The sequence below is a fragment of the Gobius niger genome (assembly GCF_951799975.1).
Source record: "Gobius niger genome assembly, contig: SCAFFOLD_49, whole genome shotgun sequence".
Lineage (NCBI taxonomy): Eukaryota > Metazoa > Chordata > Actinopteri > Gobiiformes > Gobiidae > Gobius > Gobius niger.
Genome location: NW_027639063.1, coordinates 23,265 through 45,729, shown reverse-complemented (window position 1 = coordinate 45,729; position 22,465 = coordinate 23,265). Strand labels below are relative to the sequence as shown.

General features: G+C 43.6%; 1 long non-coding RNA gene across 1 annotated transcript; it reads right to left on the bottom strand.

Moving 5' to 3' along the window:
* Positions 1-16,747: 16,747 nt before the first annotated feature.
* LOC306982956 lies at positions 16,748-17,237 on the bottom strand. The gene is made up of 4 exons (XR_013794246.1): positions 17,176-17,237; positions 17,023-17,100; positions 16,866-16,946; positions 16,748-16,790 (listed from the first exon to the last, which is right to left on the bottom strand). It is a non-coding gene; the product is annotated as an uncharacterized lncRNA (long non-coding RNA).
* Positions 17,238-22,465: the final 5,228 nt, after the last annotated feature.

Genomic DNA, 22,465 nt, shown 5'->3' with positions numbered 1-22,465 from the left:
AACACGACAGTAAAGTTAACATGGATCAATAAAACAGAGCCCTGTTACACATGAGACACAAAATGGCCGCCCGTGTCCTATTATGCAGATAATAGCACATGGAAGAGACGTAATGGCCGCCGGAGCATGAGACGCAACTTCAAAGGCACAGTGAAAAAAGCCTACTAGCCGCATTAGCATATGAAGAAAACATGAGGCCTCCATCCACAACTAAACGAAAATCAACCTAAAGCCAATATTAATGAATGTGGTCGACCTACAACAGCGTGATAGCACATTTAGCATCTTTATGCCATTATTTTAGCTCTATTATGTGATCACTGAACATGTGGCACAGGGCACAGGGACAGAAAAAAAGCCTGCTAGCTGCATTAGCATATGAAGAAAACATGAGGCCTCCATCCACAACTAAACGAAAATCAAACTAAAGCCAACATTAATGAACTCTGTCAACCTACAACAGTGTGATAGACATTTAGCCAACAATAAGCATCCAGCAGAAGTAAATTAAATCACACAAAAGCCAGCCTTAATGCATGAGGTCTTCAAACACCACCTGCTAGCAACATTAGCATCTGAGAACAATAGGCTAACAAACTAAACTAAACTTAATCACAAAAAAGCTAGCACTTTACCCCACATTTGAAATAAACAGCAATAAAGAGAGTAAAACATTTTTTTTTCTTACCTTCTCCTGGGAAAGTGGCTCTTTGCTGAAAGTCAAAGACGATCAGACGGTCCTTTCTCCAGCCGAAGAAGATGTCCTCAATCCAAAAAAAAAGTCCACACAAAAGACGATAAAACTCACAAAAGACTACAAAAGACTAACAACCAAAAAACAGTAATCCAATGATCCGATGATCGCAAAGGCAAGCCAAGGTTTGAGAAGACAAAGCTGGTTCACTCACAAGTGACTTCACCCGAAGTCTGGCACGTTCTGTCCTCTCCCCCTTCTATTTATAGACTCCAGTGAGTCACAGATCGCGCCGTCTCTCCACCAATCAGAGCGGAGGGAGGGGAGGGTGGGGCTCGTGGGGGAGGGGAGGGGCGCTGTTACTGGGCAGAAAATACACAGGGATGGGAGGGGCTGAGGAGACGTGCTCTGTGCGGAGCAGAAACAGACACAGAAACAGCCTCCGTTTGGACATGATTAGTTTAGTGAGTTTCAGGACTACAAATATAAACCAGGACAGGAGAGATTATTTGTTTCTGAGATACTTATATCTGCACAAGAGCTGTGTGATCAGGGGAGAGTTATTTTATCACAATTCTTAGTAGATTTCTGTTTCTCTTTGGCTCAATGGTTAATCACTCAGACTGGAGTTTGAGAGATGTAGTTTCTAAACTGGGAGTTCTTTGTACTTTATATACAGATATTATACAGATATACTTTTACTCCTGTGATGACGTGATTTCCAATAATTAAATAAGACATGTATTATACTGATGGAAAATATTTGCTCTTAAAGAAAGGACAGAAAGTGGCCAGAGAATTGCATATTTGCATTTGCAACAATAGCATGACATTTATTGAACATGTAAGTCGTTTTTATTGGGTTTACTCAAATAAATCAACACAGAAGCTAAATCTGTGGAATAGTGGTTCATTGATGACTGGTGGAGATGCATAATGAGATCCTACATGTGTTTGCCTGATCGCTCACATGATTTAATCACACTTAATGTAAGTAAAGTCAGAAATGCCAGGCACGTTGGCGCCTTCTGTATGTGTAGTCACAAAGTTTTACCCAATGTTAAAATAATTTTTATTTTTTTGAAACATGTGTTCCATTTGTGGGAAATAAAAAAGGCGCGACAGCGCCACCTACAAAAGTGAAAATACTCCCATGAAAAAAAGATAAACAGTATGTTGACCCTTCACCCCTGGACACAACAAATGTAAACCAATGACAGTGGGCGCGATAGCGCCCCCTCTAGTTTGAGAAGAAAAAATGCATTGGTAGTCAAACAATTAGTTTGTAGGAAATGTATGTAATTTGGCAGAATAATAGTTGATGGCATCCTGATAAAATAAGCTAATAGGAACCACACGGTGTTTTGTACGGTGTTGCCATGGAGACGACTGAGGCCCACCATGTTTTTCTGACGGGACAGACACATAGATCTCACATTATACAACATTACAGCGCGTTAGCGCCCTCTATAAGGAGCTTGTGGCCAGTGGTCATTGAAGTACGGCCGTACAACGCTGCTTGTGAAACAAAAAAGATTTGGGGCGCGCTAGCGCCCACTACAGGTTGGAGCCATTATTCGCATGGACAGGCTAAATATTTAGTTTTGACAAAGATTAATGGCACATCAGGGAAATAAAATGTAGTTGGCGCGTTAGCGCCCTCGGTAGGGTAGGGCAATGGAGATGCAACAATCGAGGCACAGACGGTGGTCAGTGAAATAGAGCCCGATGCTGCTTGTGAAATTAAATAGATTATGGGCGCGCTAGCGCCCTCTGCATGTTGGAGACATTATTCACATGGAGAGGCAAAAAATGCCGTTTTCATGTTTACTGACAAAGATTAATGGCACTCAAGGGCAATAAAATATAGTGGGCGCGCCAGCGCCCTCTTCAGGTGGGTGCCATTATTCACAAGGACAGGCTAAAATGCAACTTTTCGTCTGTGTTTACTGACGGATTAATGGTACATCAGGGCAATAAAATGTAGTGGTGTTACAGAGGCGCTAAAGGAGGCACGGCCCGCGAGGGCCGTTCGATGCCGCTTGCGGCTTTAATTCTTTCTTTCTTTCTTCTTCTTCTTTCTTCTTCTGCTCTTTGAGCAGGAATTTGACCCCCTAAACATAGTCGAAAACTCACCAAACTTTGCCCAAAATTCAGGTTCGGTGAAAAATTAATTAAAATGTGTGTTTCATATTGGGGAAAAAATAAATGGCGCGACAGCGCCACCTACAAAAGTGAAAATACATTACGCCAATGGGGGAGGGGCCGAAGTAAACTTTGTCGTAGAGCGACGAGATTCGGTACAGATATTCGTCATGTGACGACTAAAAAAAAATATTATTGTGGCCACGCCCCCTGACAAACCGGAAGTCCGCCATTTTGACAGGAAGTCCTGAGAATGCTGAGTCAGCGTTTTCGCTGACATCGCATTTTAACGAACTCCTCCTAGGGCGTTTCACCAAATGAGCTCAAAATCGCTCCAGCTCATCTCGAGATGTGGGGCATCAAAAGTTATCCAAATTTTTTGGCTAAGTTTTACGGTTTGTTTGCGGCGAAGCCGCAATCTTTACGAAGAATTTTGCGATTCATCAAAAACTAAAAATCGCTCCCATTCGCATAAACAAACTCCGATTAAAAATCGGAAATAACCATTTTATTGACCTTTCACCCCTGGACACAACAAATGTGAAAAAGTGACATTGGGCGCTATAGCGCCCCCTCCAGGTGCAGAAGAAAAAATGCATTATGGGAAAAAAATTTGTTTGTCGGAAATGGATGAAATTCGGCACAAAAATAGTTGATGGCATCCCGATCCAAAAAGCCAATGAGACCGATATAGTATTTTGTACGGTGTTGCCATGGTGAATCAAAATACATTGCGTCTATGGAGGCGGGACCAACCGGGGCCAAGGTCAACTTTGTCGTAGAGTGACGAGATTCGGTACAGATATTCGTCATGTGACGACAAACAAAAAATATTATTGTGGCCACGCCCCCTGACAAACCGGAAGTCCGCCATTTTGACAGGAAGTCCGGAGAATGCCGAGTCAGCGTTTTCGCTGACATCGCATTTTAACGAACTCCTCCTAGGGCGTTTCACCAAATGAGCTCAAAATCGCTCCAGCTCATCTCGAGATGTGGGGCATCAAAAGTTATCCAAATTTTTTGGCTAAGTTTTACGGTTTGTTTGCGGCGAAGCCGCAATCTTTACGAAGAATTTTGCGATTCATCAAAAACTAAAAATCGCTCCCATTCGCACAAACAAACTCCGATTAAAAATCGGAAATAACCATTTTATTGACCTTTCACCCCTGGACACAACAAATGTGAAAAAGTGACATTGGGCGCGATAGCTCCCCCTCCAGGTGCAGAAGAAAAAATGCATTATGGGAAAAAAAATTGTTTCTCGGAAATGGATGAAATTCGGTATAAAAATAGTTGATGGTATCCCGATCAAGAAAGCCAATGGGACCCATACCGTAATTTGTACGGTTTTGCCATGGGAATGACCGGGAACCCCCATATTATTCCAATGGGATGGACACATAAATATCACATTATATACCATCACGGCGCGTTAGCGCCCTCTGTCAGCAGCGTGTGGACAGTAGTAATTGAAGTAAGGCCCGTAAGGGCTGTCCAATGCTGCTTGTGAAATAAAAAACATTATGGGCGCGCTAGCGCCCTCTGGAGTTTGGAACCATTATTCACATGGAGAGGCCCGCCCCCTGATAAACCGGAAGTCCGCCATTTTGACAGGATGTCTGGAAAATGCCGAGTCAGCGTTTTCGCTGATGTCGCATTTTAACAAACTCCTCCTAGGGCGTTTCACCAAATGAGCTCAAAATTGCTCCAGCTCATCTCGAGATGTGGGGCATCAAAACTTATCCAAATTTTTTGCCTATGTTTTACGGTTTGTTTGCGGCGAAGCCGCAATCTTTACGAAGAATTTTGCAATTCATTGTAAACTAAAAATTGCTCCCATTTGCGCAACAAACTCCGATTAAAAATCGGAATTTGGGTTGGAGCTGTTTCTCACATGGAGAGGCTAACATTTTACCTGAGAAAGGTAAAATGCACTGTCCCCCATTCATACGTAATCTCATCATCTCAGTGACCAAACATATTGTTGTTGCTGGAAAGTGCCACTCAGTCACGTTGAGCTTATTATTAGTTTTTTTTACAATAATCTTTGAACATTTATGGGAAAATACATTGACCTAATTTCATACATGTTGACAGAAAATCCTGAACATTGTGATAGATTTTAGCCAAAAATCAAGACAAATGAAATATATCAGCACTTTTGGATGCCTTCATGAGAAAGTCATGTGACGTTAGTGCTGAGAGAGAAGACGCTGGACCTTGGGATAAGTTTTTTCATATGGATAGGTCCAGCCATAAACCAATAGTAATCATGGTTACCACAAAAAAATTTGTAACTGTGCCAACTTGATTTTAAATTGTAGGCTGTTTTTGTGACATCATGAGAACACAACCTAATGATGCAATTTTTGTTTTAGAAGTAGAAAAGATAAGACAGATCTTTATACAATGGAACCATAGACCAGAACACTGATGGAGCTCACTAAAGTGCACTCAGTCTCTACCCCGTTCATCCCAATACCAAACATGAGTTTATTTTAAAAGTACACCTTCAGTTGTAAAAGGATTACAAACACAACTGTTATTGCACTTTGGGCCATGTTTCCACTGATCGTGGGTTAACCTTTTATGCAGCCCGTTTGTGTGGGCCCTGGGATTTTGGAGTCTGCCTGAGGAGAGAGTGGGGAAGAGAGTTTCCTGGGTGAGTGGGATCCTGTAGTACATTATGTTGGTTGCACGTGTGAGGAGTCGAGTGGCGTAGATGTCGTCCAGGTTTGTCAGAGCGGAGCCCAAGATCCTGTCTGCTGTCCTTATCACGCACTGCAGGTCCTTCTCAGCAGCAGCTCGCATACCATGCTGTGCAGCAGTATGTATGTAAGCAGTATGCTTTCTATGGTAAAATGATAGGCGAAAGTGATCCTGAAAAGTGACCCTACAAGTTGTGTAAATTGCCGATTATTTGAAATAAAAATATCAGGTATTGGGACTTTAATAATGCAGGTGTTTACACTGACATGAAGTCTGAGACCCTCTCCACCTCCACCCCATCAGTCCACAGACCACTGTGAGGCGTTTTCTCGTTCTCTCCCAAAATAAATTATGACATCTTTTGTTTTCTTTGTGTTCAGAAGTTGCAGCTAAAATGGCAGGAAACAATATAAAAGACCTGACAGTATTTGACCATTTAAGATAAACATGACATGTATCTGAAACACTTAATCTGCTCTATATGTCTGTGAATTCTTTCATCTGCTGCCTTTGTAATTTGTCATAAAATTTCTACACCAGAAAAATAACCAAGCCTTGAAAGTAAGCAAGTGTAACAAAACATTTATTGAGTTGAATAAGTCTTTAAATTGACATTGACAAATCATTTATAGATATGTTTCAAACAATAGCAACTGTCGCTTAAAATACACAAAACATTTTCAATTTCTGTCACATTATTACAAAATAACTACATTTAAAAAAAGCTTGTGAATACATTCAAACCTATTTACATCATACACAACAACAAAAAATGAGGATAAATCAGTGAACACTTCATTGTAGTTTAATTTAATATTATCTGAACCACTCTTGGTCTGGCCTGTCACCTAGAACCTATTTGCCCTGGGAGTCCCTACAGAGGCATAAAGCCCCTCACAACATAGCTCCTAGGATCCTTCAGGCGCTCAAACCTCTCCACCACGATAAGGTGGTGGTTCAAGGAGAGGAAAATGTATTAACATTATTAGTGTCATTACAATCGAATACATGATTTACATTCTGCTATCAATAATACATTATAAAATACATAACATTACATAAATTACATAAACATATACATTATAAATACAATTCATACATTATTATTTGGCATTTATATATACATTACATAATTTATCATTCGAGGGACCCTTTGAACCAGTCAGAATGGTTCAAGACCAGAGACAACAAACCTTACAGTATGTGTGCACGCATCACTGTAAAGGTACAACACACAATAAAGCCAAAACTAAATCAACAGCAACAACAATTACAACCGAAATCCCTAAAACTACAATGCCTAAATCAGCAAACACATGATCCAAAGCTAAGCAGTCTCTTCACAGACAGGTTTGTTTGTTCGCCTGCTTTACAAGTTTGGTTTTCCTCAGACACCTCCCTCTTCACATGATGTCACTGTGTAAAGGCTTGTAATCTTCTAATGTACTTTTGTCAGACAAAATGGGAAGACTTTAACTGCATGGTCACAGATAAGTTTTCCCAGTCTGACAAAATGACATTAGAAAACTACAAGACAGAGCACAGCTTCACCTAATAAAGAGAACGAGAGGAGGAAGACAAATATTGTAATGCATGATTCACAAAAAACCTGTCAGCAAAGAGAAAACCTCTGCAAATAAATATCTCAAAATACTCCATCACTGAATTTCCATGATCCAACATCTAAAGCTATCATCAAAACGAACCAACACATAAATATATACAACACTCGAAGTGTTTCCAAAGACAAACACACACAAAAGTCAAAATACATGATTGCTGCCAATTATGAAAATATTATATACAATTTTGACAAAGCCTGAATGCTCAATAATCAAGAGAGAGGAATGAACTGCTTGGGGCATGATGAAAAGGCATGGGAAGACAAAGTTGTAAGCAACAAAAGACAAGTCACATGTAAGGAACAATGTGATGAGCCGACACAACAAACAACAGCTGTCCATTTAAACTATAAAGTAAATTTAATCTAAACGCGGCATTTCAACGCACTTCCCCCTAAAAGAACAAACGATCCCTTCATGGTCGCTGAAGTATGTTGGCACGACTGAACAGTCAATGTCATACTCACTAGACTTCAGATAAAAATGATCAATTAATGTCCCTCTCTCAGTTGTGGGAGATGTAACGTATTGAACATATCCTCTTTCTACCATAAAATTGCAGAGACTTGTAGATTTCAATACGTCGTCATTAAAATCTCCCATCACAGCCACAGTGGCACAATGTGAGCTCAGCCAATTCAATAACCTGTCAAAGTTATATTTGAATAGAGACATGGGATAAGACGGTGGCCTGTAAATTACTGCTATGATGATTTGATGCTCTGCAAAATAATTAACTAAACACTCCAAATCGAAATCTCGTACTGTGATTTCATAGTTAAGGTTTTCCTCACAGTACATGCCAACTCCACCGTACTGTTGGCCACGTAAACTAACCAACGCTGTGTGGTTACTGCGCTGGTAAGAGATACTACGGGGACGACTATGGAAGGTATAACCTTCAATTTGACAACCATCAAAAGATGAGTCTACAGATAACCATGTCTCTACCACAGCGATACAGTTAGGCTGCAAAAGCTGTGTGCGTGAAGCTAAGTCAGACACATGCCGGGCTAATCCCTGTACATTCATAAAAAATACTGTCAAAACATGTGCCTCTTGTCTGTGCCAGGGCAAACTGTCGACCACGAAGGGAGGCAGGTTCTCTAACGCGGCTCTAATGTTGTCCTTGCAGTAAATGGCCTTTTCCGAAAAGTCTTGAATTACAAGACCCTCTAAACTCCGGACGCGACTTAAGGCCACATACGCCTGACCCGCGGTAAATATTTTCTTCAGGGACACCACAGCTTCATCTACAGTAACCCCTTGTACTTTGTGTACTGTACAGGCCCACGCGAGTTTAAGCGGAAACTGTCTACGCCTCTCGGTGCGTTTATTCACCTGTTCTTCAGCTGGTCCTATGCGGGTAGAACCAGTCAGGTCTGCAGGGGTACGGGTCTGTTTCCTTGTCTTCGCACCTACTCTATCGTCATCAAATTTCACATAAATAGCTAAAGGAAACCTCTTGTTCTGGGGATCTTCGACTATATAGGTTACAATGCCACATACCCCATTTACTAGACCGTCAGAAAGATCTATGTTTTTACAAAGCATAACGCGTGCATTGACGCCGATATGCAGTGCCTCCGCCAAACTAGGTTTCATTTTTTTGGACTTATGGAAACACAGATGACCATGGAGTTCCTTAATTTTACCGGAGCCCTTATCAATCCCAAAATCCCGCGCCTCTATGGTCATCACCTCTGAACAAACGCTACTAAGCTTTCTTAAGTTATATTCCCCAACATGAACCCTCCTCGCGAAAATATGCAATACGTCGGGCTCTTCGCCTGTTTCACGACGCTTCAATATATCTATGTCGCTTTGGAGCATGGGTGTCCCTCTCGTACGCACTCTTAGCCGGTTTAAGAGGTCCGCGAAAGTACTATCTTGTTGTCTAACAACAGTTTTTAATTCCGCTACTTTAAACAAATCGTTGAAAAAATCAACGCCTACATTTTCTTTATACAAAACCTCCCCCCCAACAGGAGCTAACTGATAAAAATCCCCAACTGCAATAACGCAAACGTTTCCAAATTTAATCTCCTCATCCGTCTGTTTAATTTGACCCAAACGACCGTCAATCCACTCAAAAACCCTTTTGTCAACCATCGATATTTCGTCGATTACAACAATTTCAACATCGATGTATCTAGCGCGCAGTGTACTTAACTTTTCCTCTCCAAGCTTACCATACTTTGCTGGAGGATTCGCAGGGATAGAAAACGTCGTATGGATTGTCGCCGCCTCTAAGTTATACGCTGCTATCCCGGTCGGAGCCATTAATAAAACGCTAATGTTATCCGGACTATGACAAATAGGAGCCAATAACCGCGACGCTTCGTACTGAATAGCCCTAATCAGGTGACTCTTCCCAGTGCCAGCTCCACCTGATATAAATACGTGCAATGGCTCAGGGTTGTTACCGGCAACCTTATCTAAGCACCATTGCCGTATTTTGTAAAAAATTGACAGCTGTTGCTCATTCAGGCTTCGCAAAAGTGCAAGACCCTCTGGACGACTCATAACATTTGTCCTCTCCAAATGACAAATGTCCTCGTTCCTTACAGCCAAGTCAGGGATGGGCTCTTGCTCATGCTCAGAGAGGACCTCCTGCAACATCTCCCTAAACTCCTCCTTCGACTCCAACCTTTCAACTTCCAGCTCTGGGCAGAGATCGGCCCATGCCTCTTCCAAAAGCTCTTCAGAGTTCATTGCCTCTTGGATCTCATCCAGATCCTCAGCCTCCACTTCAAAACGACACCTATTCGCATCAACTATCGCCTTCACCGAATGCACCGACCCGTCACTATAGCGCACTTCCCCATTTTCATAAAAGTCCTTATATGTTTCGTATGGAGCCGGCTTAAGGTCGGCTTCATCGCGATACGGTAAAAACAATTGAAGGATGCTAAGATGGAATAACTCTGAATCTTTTGTCTCTGAAAACCGTGCATACCTAACAATTGCAGGCTTGGTGTTCTGCCGTTTAGCGACAGCACCTAAAGAATTTAGTAAAGGAATAGCCTTTTGACATGTATCTGTTTGACTCAGTACACGGTATTCAGATACAAAAGAAGCAATACACATATCATTAAAAGTACTATCGTTTGGCCTACTCATAAAGCGATCTATAATGTTGGTCATCCAAATATCGTCCGCAGCCGAATCACCATCTAACTGACTGATAGGTTTGCTCAATCTAACAATGTTGTTTCCCGTCGGAATGAATTCTACTTTACGTGAGAATTCCTTAAGGTGCATGTTTGTAACGCGATAAACAGCTTCCTGCGCAGAGACATCCCGATTATGCAAATAAACGCGTCCTAACTTTTTCAATGCCTCTTTTGCACTAACATTATCTTTGGAAGCTTCTTTTTGGGCAGCGCCCAAGAGCAAACCCATCTCCCTCTCTGCCTTAGAAATATATGAAATTATATTAACTATACACGCCCACGCATCTACAACAAACTGAATATCCATATTCGCATCCCAAGCATCCAACAATTTCGCGTTATAATTATTAATCCAAACTTCCTCAATCCCCCGCTTTAAAACTACATGAGTGTGACCGCCTAAAGCCTGGTACACCATTTCAAACGAGTCCTGTGTTAAACCGGCAGCTGCAAACAATGACTCCACACTATCAATGGGAACATTCTCATCTACAATAGCATCTTTAAGTGCAGTCATAAACGCCACAGCTTCCTCTTTAGGCATAATCGGTTCGCTCTCCGGGTCTACTTTTTTAATAAATGTGCGCATGGACGGAGGACGCGGGAAATTAAAGCGACACTTCTTTTTTCCCTTTTTACACGTTTTTGAGTGACGCTTTGAATGCTGCTGCACTGAAGTAACTTTTTCCAATAATTTTGGATCAGAGGGTAATTCACAACTAATGTACTTGTCAATAAAGTCAATTACCTCCTCGTCTGTATTAACTCCTAGCTTGGGGGCGTCTCTAACCCAATATAAACAGTGGACGTGAGGGCTTCCGCGCTGCTGAAACTCTACACGATAAAAGGAATCTATAATTTCGCCTATCGGGTGAGCCGGGGACTTCAGGACGGTATTTTGAAATCTATGCCACCGCTGATCAAACATACGGGCGACAGTTGTGGGGTGGCGACGCAAAAGATCACATCTGTCTGCCCAATTTAAGTCCTCTACGCTCCTGGTACTACCTTCTATTTTTAACAGGGCCTCGAGGACTTCTGGCCAACGCATTTCTGCCGAACTAAATGAACAAAACCATGTTGGAATACCGAGCTGGCGCACCATCGCGATTAAGTCTTTGAGTGTGGCTTGCCAGTATGGGGGCGTGCCTCTAATAGGCTTTAAAAAACGATAACCACTATCAAACTGTAATAAATTTTCCAAAGATTCTTCTTCTGCAGCAGCATTACCCGAACCCTGACACGCATGTCCCTTTCGCAAAGCTATGGAGACCTTCGATACAACCTGCTCTACTTCCAACATGTACAGAGCCATGAATAGAAATTTGAGATTACGCGCGAAACGACCGTCCGCGTGCAATAGTCTGTTAATGAAATACCGGCACAAAGTAATACGAACAGGCCTACGGGTGTGAAACGTATTACGCCCAAAGGGGAACTCTTTTGGGAAGCATTTTGCCTCATTTTCCTTATCAGTGAGCAAGCTAACTGGACTGTTCCCCTCTGCCGGAGCCAAATTCAGTACACCCTGGAAGTAGTGGTCAAGAGCCTCCTGAGCCATATCTGCAGGCATAAAGAAGGTGTCCTGGAACATACAATGACGCTGACGGTCATGGAGATGCTCGTCATCTAAATCTTCATCCTCTCCCTGTGCTGCCTGTCCCTGTGCTGCCTGTCCCTCTCCTTCCTGTCCCTGTGCTGCCTGTCCCTCTCCCCCCTGTCCCTTCGTCTGTCCCTTTGCTACGCGTCCCTTCGCTGCGCGCCCCTTCGACGGCCGCCCCTTCGTTGGTCGCCCCTTCGTCGGTCGCCCCTTCGTCCCCTGTGCTTCCTGTCCCTGTGCAGCCCCCATCTGCCCCTGCGTTGCCTGTCCCTGCATCTCCTGTCCCTGCACCGACTGTCCCTGCACCGACTGTCCCTGTGCAGCCCCCATCTGCCCCTGCGTTGCCTGTCCCTGCACCGACTGTCCCTGTGCTTCCTGTCCCTGTGCAGTCCCCATCTGCCCCTGCGTTGCCTGCCCCTGCACCGCCTGTCCCTGCACCGCCTGTCCCTGACCCGCCTGTCCCTGACCCGCCTGTCCCTGACCCGCCTGTCCCTGACCCGCCTGTCCCATCGGTGTCGTCCCCGTATCCATAGCTTCCTCTTCCTGCCTCATGAACTCATTAACCCACTCTTCATCAAACTCTATGTCCAAATAATGCTGGTTGTTTGCTTTGAGAAAAGCTATCGCGCTCTTTATCCGACCCGTGTCGACGTATTGATATTCATAATGGCCTTTGTAAGTAAGTTTCCGCTTTAATTTCACAGGTAATAACCATCCGTCCATGCTACGACGCGGTAACAGCTTAGTGGTATCAATAATATTGGACGGCACACAGGTGGCCGGACCGTGAGTCCCCCCTTGACCCCCCTTTGGCAGAGCGTACATCTGCATTAACACTATATTGAGCGCCACTAAATGCTGTTCGACTGTGTTCAAACACGCGAGTTCAGGAGGAATATCATCTAATTGTAAATTGTTTATTGAGCATTCAGCCGGCATTTGACCCTTTTTGAGTTTAGAGTTACAAGTGTAGCAGATCCACAAACTCCCTCTACAATCAGACAGCGGACACGGTGACGGACAACTCTTACTGCACGTATGTAAATAGGCATCTGAGATACAGGCCTCAGCAACAGCAGCACATTTCGGATCAACCATAAAATCATCCTTTCTACAAGGTAAGACCTGGTTGATAAATAATAATTTAAAGCACACGCAACAAATGTGTTCAGGACCGTGTTCAACTTCCCGCCAAAAGCGTTCCTTAACCAAATCAAAATTATCGGCCAATTGTTGCTTAATTTGCCTTTTACGATTTCTGTAAGCAACACGAGTTTGAGCTTTGTATTGCTCATCTTTGTGGTATTTCACTTTACTATAGGTTTTTACTTTCTGCCTATGTTTGGGACTATCTTTGTACTTCTGTTTACTGGCGGCCCTGACATTGTGTTTGTGCTTTAAGTTATCTTCATACTTTTTAATGCTAGCTGCCTTTTTCTTTTGTCTATACTCTGGATTAGCACAATATTTATCTTTATTTGCTGCCTTGATTGCCACTTTCCTTTTCTCTCTATAATCTACATCGTCTCTATATTTAAGATTGACTGCAGCACTGCTTGCAGCCTTCTTTTCCTCTTTATAAAATACATTCTCTCTATATTTAAGATTGACTGCAGCGCTGCTTGCAGACTTTTTTTGTTCTCTATAATCTACATTGTCTCTATATTTAAGATTGACTGTAGCCTTCTTTGCCTGTCTATAATCTACATCTTCTCTATATTTAACTTTGTCTGCAGTCTTCTTTCCCTCTCTATAATCTACATCTTCTCTATATTTAACTTTGTCTGCAGCCTTCTTTCCCTGTCTGTAATCTACATTATCACTATATTTAAGGTTGACTGCAGCTCTATTTGCAGCCTTCTTTCCCTGTCTATAATCTACATCGTCTCTATATTTAAGTTTGCCTGCAGCCTTCTTTTCCTGTCTATAATCTACATTTTCCCTATATCTACTTCTTATTGTTTCACGCAGTCTATCTTTAATTGTGGCATATTTGCTTTTTAAATTTCTATGCTTTTTGTTTTGAATGTACTTGGATAATTTACTGTGTTGTACATTCGTTTCAGTGTTTGGACTAACCACTGATTGGGCATCTGCCTGTCTAGACCTAGTGTTGTAACCCATAAGAATAGAACTATTAATTTGGCAGCTTCCGTAACAACTATGGGTCACAGGGTTTTTAACGCAAGTTACATTTTCATAATGAATATTGTTAATATTTTCGAGGTAGATGCCGCTGGTTGACAAAGGCCTGGTAGTACAACCATATTTAAGCCAACGTCCACTCAAAAACGTATATATATCTACACATAAAAGATCTGCTGTTGCTTGGATCTCTATCTCAGTGGCCCACGTGTTAACTCTATGCATATTACTATCGTTAATATACTGGGCCACAGAAGAGCAGCCATCGCGCAAAAGACTATTGTATTTTGATGCATTACTTTTAAGATGTTTAACGACCGCAAGTCTAAGTTTCCTATGATGTTTCTGCGTGCCACTAACAGCCTGCGAGATCGAGCGAAAGAAACAGTTACCGTCGGCAACGATTTTATCATTTGTACACGGCACATCTAACTTTAACGATCTCAAAGGATCTGTTGTTTCTGGTTCTGCTACAGCGAGTCTCTCATAGTCAATGTTAAGGTTCTCACACAGTGCCCTACAAACATTCTCCTGAAGAGGAATAAAATCAAGAGCATCATCTGTGGTACCGGTACAAACAACATCCCAATCAACATCACATTCACGATCATGTTTGGTCTTTTTAGGTGCGTGTGTGTGTTTGGGAACAGACGACGTTACTTTAACTGAGCTTTTACGCTTCGGCTTTTGGTCAGAAGTGTCAGGCTTCTGAGGCAAAATGACCTCAGACGCTTCACACTTCAGACCAACCACCACGACAACAACGCCCGTGATCTCAAACAACTTATATTCAAGTCCATAACACTCAGCTAACGCGCAAAAATGAGCATACACCTCATCCAGGCTGCTAAAGTAAACTACAACACTTTTACCATCAGGGTCAACCATCCCAGTCGCATTACGACTGTGTGAGTCCACCACCGCGTATCTACCGCCGTCTTTAATGACTGCACAAGTGTTGCCACACATCGTCAGTAGACATGCATCATAGTGTGCCAACATCTCTCCTAAACCACCATCTAAGGTGACCCAAGAACCAGAAACAATAAACTCATGCTCCACTACATTTGCAGCCCCAGCGACCGGCCGACTGAACTCAAACTCAAACGGTTAACCATCAATAACTGACTCTTTGGGCAAGTCAGAAGGTAGTAAGTTATCTTTCCCATTAGTCAGGTCGTTACCCCTAAGCTCTGTGTAAATAGCATCACCAATCTCTAAAGTCCTGTCTAAATCCTTTTGCTCCCATGTAAACACACTGGACACAGTGTGCCTAGCTAATGCCACCAGAGCTATGGCTGCACACTGCACCCCTCCATACGGGAACCTGCTATCAGCCTGATGAAAACTACCCCTAACACAACTCGGAATATCAACGGGAACGCTATCCTCCATAACTATATCAGAAAACACTACAACAGGACTATCAACTGGAACACTATCCTCCATAACTATATCAGCACACACAACATCCAAATCATCACATTCACGTTCACGTTTCACCCTCTTACTTGTGAGTGTGCGTTTGGGAACAGACGACTTAGCTTTAACTGACCTTTTACGCTTTGGCCTTTGGTCAGAAGTGTCAGGCGTCTGAGGCAAAATGACCTCAGATGCTTCACACTTCAAACCAACAACCACAACAACAACACCTGTAATCTCAAACAACTTATATTCAACTTCATAACAATCAGCTAACGCGCAAAAATGAGCATATAAATCATCCAGGCTGCTAAAGTACAGTACAACGCTTTTACCATCAGGGTCAACCATCCCAGTCGCACTACGACTGTGTGAGTCCACCACCGCGTACCTACCGCTGTCTTTAATGACTGCACAAGTGCTGCCACACATCGTCAGTAGACATGCATCATAGTGTGCCAACATCTCTCTTAAACCACCATCTAAGGTCACACAGGTACCGGAAACAATCAGCTCACTCTCTAGTACATTTGCAGCCCCAGCGACCGGCTGACTGAACTCAAACTCAAACGGTTGACCATCAATAACTGACTCTTTGGGCAAGTCAGAAGCTAGTAAGAGCTCGTGCCCATGAGTCAGGTCATTATCCCTAAGCTCTGTGTAAACAGCATCACCAATCACTAAAGTCCTGTCTAAATCCTTTTGCTGCCATGTAAACACACTGGACACAGTGTGCCGAGCTAATGCCACCAGAGCTATGGCTGCACACTGAGCCCCTCCATACGGGAACCTGTCATCAGCCTGATGAAAACTACCCCTAACGCAACTCGGCATACCAACGGGAACGCTATCCTCCATAACTATATCAACACACGCTACAACAGGACTATCAACCTCCATCTCTACATCGCTACTACCAAACGTGATAAGGCTTTCACTATCACTAACATCCATGTCAGACTGTGCACAACAAATGCAAGACTTATCTGGGTCCCTGGCGTCAGAAGCGCTCTCCCCGTGGACAGCTGGTGGAATGCTGCGGCGTGGAGAAGGCTGACTGGCTGAAAGGGGGCTGGTCCTCTTCATCTACAAGTCACAAAGAAAACACATAACCATTAGACATCTCTCACACTAAAGCGCATCTCACTCTGTTCAGTGTACCTGCTTTTGAAAATGATACATAAAAATCATCTCACCTGGTCCACAAAGACCACTGGGGCGTCGAGGGAACTGGTGAGTGATGCTCCTGGAATCACCCCCACATCCACGAACTGCAGCTGCAAAAAGAATAACGGGTTAGATGCTATTCCGTGACAGATCATAGAACGTCAATTAATAAAAAGTACACACACCTCGTCCTCCAGGAAGCCGTCCAGGATGACCACGCTGGTAGGTGACGTTCCTGGTGTCACCTCCACGACAGCTGCCGCCACCTAGAGGACAACGTTTGTTAATAATCAAAGAAGTTACAATGTAAAAACTTTTTCAGCCTCTTTAAACGACACTGACCTGGTCCTCCTCCATAGTAGACACGGAGCTGGCAGATGAGCCGGGTCTCACCGCCACAACCTCTTGTGCTGCCCGCGCCTACAATAAACAAAATAACAAATATGCATTAATTTCTTTAGAATGTATAAAGACCACAGCCTTAAAAACACCTACCTGCCGCGTGGGCCGGCGTCTCTTTGGGGCAGCACGCTTGCGACGCCTCGCCCGAGACGTCTGCAAAAAAAAAAAACGTGTTACTTCACCAGCTTAGAAATCAAGATTAAACAACAACATTTCACACAAGATCTGATACTTACCTTCTTTCCCGAAGGAAAGGAGCCGATGCCCTGGCCACAGCCGCCGTGAGATGGAGAGAACCGCTCCATCTCCACCAGCATGGCAGGGCTGAAGAGGCAAGGCGACAGGGGAAAGGAGAACACGGTCTCCACCTCAAAACAAAGGAAACAGACAGTTTAGTCACAGCACTCACAATCTAACCATAGCTTTATAGAGTAGAACACTAACCTCCTGCGCCTGCAGCAGTCCCTTGGGGCTCACGGGGGAGACCCCAGGCTGAGTGACGGAGATAAACATAAAGCAGTCAGTATAATGCAACTTCAGTTAACAATGCTTTAACAAAACAGTAACAGTATCTCACCTTGCTGCCCCGTCGAACCTCGGTCCACTCAGGAGGGGGTGGAGGTGGCACGGGCGGCGGCTCGGGCACCTCCACTCTTGGGGAAACCCTCCTGGTGGCCGGGCGGGGCGGGGGAGGAGACACCGGCGCAACAGCGGCAGCGTCATCCAGCTCCAGCTGCATGTAGCACGCCTGCCACAGCAGCTGGACGAGGATGGGCATGCCAAAGTCGTCGCTCAGGTGAGTCTGAAACACATCATTCACCCACGTTAAATAAAACAACAGTCATTAAAATGGTCAACTTTAAAGAGAGAGACTGTACTTACACCATCCCTGGCCCACAGATGCCCTTTGCTCCGGGGAAACTTGTGTGCTACACGGAAGTAGCGGATCCCTAAAACAGATGTTAGCAACAAAAAGAACATGTTAAAGTATGCGCCACTCTAAGGAAAATAGTGATGACAGTTGCATTTTTTATACATACCCATGCTGACAGCGATGCGGTGGTACGCCTGCCGAAGGAGGGTCTGAATCTCCACCCCAGCGCTAAGCCGAGGTGGAAAATCCACGACACACACCTACAAACACAAAATTACAATTAAGACATGTTAAATACAATAATGAAGTACTTTCAGACCTCATAGAAGTGAAGTACACACCTTGGGCCAGCGTCCACAGACGTAGGCCAGGAGCTGGCCGAACTCCCTCGCAGCCTGGTCCAACGTCCGGCACGTCGACAGTCCGTTGCAGGGTGCCATGAGAACCACAAGAGCTGGCTCTGACAACAAGAGAAGGGTCAGAGGTCAAACATGCTGAACAAAAATGTAAAAAAATAAAAATAAAAAAATAAAAAATATATATATTTTTTTTTTAAAAAGTCTAAAATGTTGCTAGTACAACTGTACCCACCTCGGGGCAGGGTGGTCCCAGCCAGCTCCCTGTGGATGTGCGAGGGTCCACCACCAGGCGTCGCGCTGAAGCCGAAGGAATAGTGCCCCTCCTGCATCGGCACGTGCTGGTCCACGATGGCTCGCAGATGGGAGTTCCCGACAAGCAGAATGAACTAAGACCAAAAAAGAAACAATCTGTATTTAGTGATTGTCAGCACATCAAAAGTCACACATTTATTTCCTTCTCAAACTCGTGAACTTGCCTTCTTGTCGGGAGACTCCTGCGGGAGCACCAGCCGGTGCTGCTTCCCGGACACTCCAGTGGGCCAAACCTGGGGACGGTGTCGGTAGCCGGGTCCACGGGCTTCAAAGACAAGAGAAATCATTGTAATATCAAACAGAATTAAAAAGGAGGTGGAAGTATTCTGAAATCCACTTACGTTCCTCGACGGGGGGCCAAAGAGGAGAGGGATCGAGCTCCTCCTCAGGAACAGCCGACTGCCCCGGGAGCAGCTCGACGGGAACAGCGGACTGCCCCGCGAGCTCCTCCTCGTGAACAGCCGACTGCCCCGGGAGCAGCTCGACGGGACCAGACGACTCCCCCAGGAGCAGCTCGACGGGAACAGGGGACTGCCCCGCGAGCTCCTCCTCGGGAAGAGCGCACTGCCCCGCAAGCAGCTCGTCAGGTACAGCGCACTGCCCCGGGAGCAGCTCGACGGGAACAGAAGACTGCCCCGCGAGCTCCTCCTCAGGAACAGCGCACTGCCCCGCGAGCTGCTTCTCCCTCCTCCTCTTGGCCGCAAGGGATCGCCTGGACCCCTTGCCGCGCGGCATCTGAAATACAAAAGTGGAATGAGTAAACAACACAATGGTCAAACAATCAAACCGAAGTAGCCATGTCTTAAACTAAAGTCAGACGCATAGAGAAACAACACTTCATATCATCCTAGCCTCAGTCTTGTGATGGTGCTGTAGAAGGTACTGACCTCATTCTGGCATCAATGGACTGAGGCAGAGACGACCACAGCATGGACTGGTATGACTCAGTCCACACTGTCAACAGCTCAAGATTTAATTCAGGTTTAATGTGAAACAACTTCTGTCCTCAGTGTCCTCACAGACAGGACCAGACATGGACCAAGCCAGAACCAGCAAAACCAAAACCACATGATCCTAGATGTATCTAGTTTAACACCAAATATAGCCTAAAGTGAGATTTAGTCAACCTGCCAGACACAGACAATACATTTCCAAATCTGACAACAGAAAACGCTCCACTTCCCAAATTTTCACCAAAGAGTAACAAAAGAAAGACCTTATCCCAAGCAGTACTAAGCCACTATCTCAGTTGTACCAAGAAGACAGTCATTTACGGCCCGTTTCATCAAAACATTCCACATAACATAAGCAACTAAAAACTATTAACTCAAAACAGTCAAATGATCTAAACTGTAGAATTCATCTGAACTGTAGAATTCATCATTAGTGGGACCCATCAGGTATAAGGCAATAAACAAAAAAGACGTACACAAGACACAGAGCCACACCAAGTCTGCACCAACAGTGTTATCATCACTACATTAAAACATGCCACTGCTCCACAACAAGAAAGAACCAACAGGTCTAATATATTGGCTTTAAACTGACAATTTTGGATGCTACAAATATGTTCCGAAAGTTAGGAATGAGTTTGGCCCACAAACAACATTTTAATTTAGTGATTTCCTTTTCTGTGTTTGCAATCAACAAAGTCACATAGGGCCTTTAAACACAGGGCAGCTCCTCCTCCTACCACAGACATGTCACAAATACAAACCCTGCATCAGGTCTGAAACAGTACCACTCTGAGGCTGAACCCTAAGCCAGACCAGAACACGACAGTAAAGTTCACATGAATCAAGAAAACAGCCGCTGTCAAACACAAGGTCAAATACCCACAAATATCAACTATTTTCTCCACATAAAAGTTGCATAATGCAACTTTAAGTAAGACACAAGGACATTAACAAACAGAACGAGAAACAAACCTTAAACTGAAACATCCGCACCAAGCTTGGACCAGAATGCAAACTCTATACAAAACATGTAGACAGTTCCACCAGGAACAGAACTCATTTAGATTAAATCTTAGAGGAATCTATCAAGTTAAAATGAGCTTAAAATTAAAACAAATAAATCAAATCAACAAGACACAGAACCAAACCAAGTCTGCACCAAAACAAACATGAATACGCGACACAATGAAACTGTTCCACAACATGAAAGATGAGAAATCATGAACCAAAACATCTGAGACAAAATGGCCGCTCTCTATCACACAGATGTGCTGTCACAACAATAAACACTACATCAGGTCTGAATGAGCACCATACTGAGGCTGAACCTTCAGCCATGCCAACGCTCCTGTTCTTAACACACGCTCTCACAGCATCTATCCAAACATCACACAATAAAACAGAATGACCTGCAATACACACAATGGCCACCCAGAGCACTGCACTTCAGGGTCAAGGTCAAATACACACAAATATAAACTCTTTTTCCACATGAAAGTTACATAATGCAGCTTTAAGACACAAGGACATTAACAAACCTTACACTGAAACAAAATCCGCACTAAGCTTGGACCAGAACTCCACAAACTACAAACAAACCATGTAAACAGAGTCCTCCCAAGAACAGAACTCATTTAGATTAAATCTAAAATATGAACAATGCACTTTTAAGTAAGACACAAGGACATTAACAAAGAGAAAGAACCAAACATTACATCCTCTTACATGACACGCTCTCACATGTACCAGAACACGACATCAGGTCTGAACCAGAACCTGCGTACTACAGCACTACAGTAAAGTTCAAATGACACAAGAAAACAGAGCCACTGTCAAATACAAGGTCAAATATCTACAAATATCAACTCTTTCCACATAAAAGTTACATAATGCAGCTTTAAAGCAGTACTAAGTAACTCTTCCCCCTAGAGGCCATAAGCGCAACTGCAGGTGTAGTAGAAAGTTACGATTTTTTTACTTATTAATTGTCTTGGAGAGTAAATACTACGCCAACAGGAAAGGCGAAGGGAGAGAGGGTTACAGTGCATCCAATTATACAATGGAAATATTTTTTTTCACTCAAACTTTGCTGTAAATACTGTTTAAAGTGACGTTAGCCCGCAGTTAGCTTTGCCCGTTAGCATGTTAGCTTCTTCTTCGTGATTTTATTAGTGTGTATTGCTTTCTCCGCACCGGTGGCAGTCAAGTTGCAAACATGGTTTTCTGTCCAGAGACACCAGGGGGAGATGAAAGACCCTCCAATCATCCCATAAACACTTCTATTACCCGCACAGGGACTACGAAAAGGATTTATTAAGGTAAACACCTTACTTAGTACTGCTTTAAGTAAGACACAGGGACAATAACAAACAGAACGAGAAACAAACCTTAAACTGAAACAACATCCGCACCAAGCTTGGACCAGATATCTACAAACTCTACACAAAACATGTAAACAGTCCCACCAGGAACAGAACTCATTTAGATTAAATTCTTAGAGGAATCTATCAAGTTAGCTTGAAATGAAAACAAATAAATCAAATCAACAAGACACAGAACCAAACCAAGTCTGCACCAAAACAAACATGAATACACGACACAATGAAACTGTTCAACATAAAAGATGAGAAATCATGATCCAAAACATCAGAGACAAAATGGCCGCTCTCTATCACACAGACGTGCTGTCACTACAATACACACTACATCAGGTCTGAACGAGCACCATACTGAGGCTGAACCTTCAGTCATGCCAACACTCCTGTTCTTAACACACACTGTCACAGCATCTATCCAAACATCACACAATAAAACAGAATGACCTGCAATACACACAATGACCACCCAGAGCACGGCACTTCAGAGAATATGTACTCCTGTTC